This window comes from Trypanosoma theileri, assembly GCF_002087225.1.
Source record: "Trypanosoma theileri isolate Edinburgh chromosome Unknown TM35_Tth_87_V1, whole genome shotgun sequence".
Taxonomy (NCBI): domain Eukaryota; phylum Euglenozoa; class Kinetoplastea; order Trypanosomatida; family Trypanosomatidae; genus Trypanosoma; species Trypanosoma theileri.
The window spans coordinates 34,741-36,187 of record NW_021639929.1 but is presented as its reverse complement, the minus strand read 5'-3'; positions in this window follow the sequence as shown (position 1 = coordinate 36,187).

The following is a 1,447-nucleotide window of genomic DNA, read 5'->3' as shown; positions in this document are numbered from 1 at the left end:
AGTGATTGTGTAGCTGTGTTCTTTCATTTATGATGTCATGTTATGAAAGAGAAGAAACAGAGAGCAACAATTTATCATTAATAATACAGTTCTTAGAATGGCAAATATAAAAAAGGAAGGTTTACTGTTAAAATCCAAACTACACATCCACTGATAAGTATCAATAAAGAACAGATTTGATCATTATGGTCTACTTGTTTTTTTATCTGGTTCTAACACTACATCGTGCAGTGTAACAAATAATCAAATACAAATAGTTACTTGAAGTTTCATCGTGTAAGAACCTTAGACGTATAAAGAAAGGTATTTTCCGTTATGAAATATTAGATGAAGATAGAATAATAATATTAACAACGACACCCATTAGTGTCATCTATAAACACATCATTATCTTCTTTTCACTGCATGGTGGGGAACTCTGGTTTAGGGTTTGTTAGTGGGGCATCAGTACTGCAGTTAGTACCATACAGTGATGGAAATCAAGTGACTTCATTAACTAACTACATTATTGACTGAAGGTATAACAGATGTATACACACACAGTCCTTCCCATGAAGAGCTTAGTCGTAACTAAGTAATTGCAACACTATTAACTTTTATTTATTCCTTTTTGTTTTCCTTTTCTTCCATCCACTACGTAATCCACGGAAAGCGTTGCAGTATCATTGCTTCCCTCTTTTCACTATTCATGCCCTTCACTAACAGCCATATCACAGTTAGAATAGATGTACAGGTTACATATACGCCATCCTTGGCATCTTCACTATTAGTCCATTTGGGACTTCAATTGACAGGAAGGAAAAGAAGAAGGTAGAAAAGAACAGGAGAGTACATATGTGGAAAAGAGATCATTATTAAAAAGTACATGTAAACTTTACTTAGCTCATAGTGAATAAAAGGGAAATAAAAAAAAATAAACCCATTAGTTTGACTCGGACTGCGTACGGAAAAGAACAATATGTAAATAAAAGAAGTATAAATAATTAATTAATAAAAGGATGATATCCACCGTTCAGTTAATTATTATCAATTTATCCTCTTCAGTGCAACGTACAGTGAAAAGAGATCACAAATGAACCACAAAAAAAAAAAAAAACAATAATGACTATTACTAAAAAAAACAAACTATAGGATTGTACATGGAGAAGGAATACTATAACCACTAACTACTTCAGACACTACTATGAGGTGTTGGTTCGCAAACATCAAAAAAAAAAAGAAAGCAAACAAATGTATATAAAACAAACAAACAATAATGAATTAGAATATTATAGATTCAGTTATCTGTTAAGGGTGTCCACAACAACATTACCCACCATCGCAAACATTCTCTATTAAACCTTTACTTCTCTCAACTATTAATTAATTGATGGATGCAGTAACATTGTATACCTCCTCCACTACTACTGCCTCTGTTGGTGGTGGTTCTATTGGTAGATCCATGCAG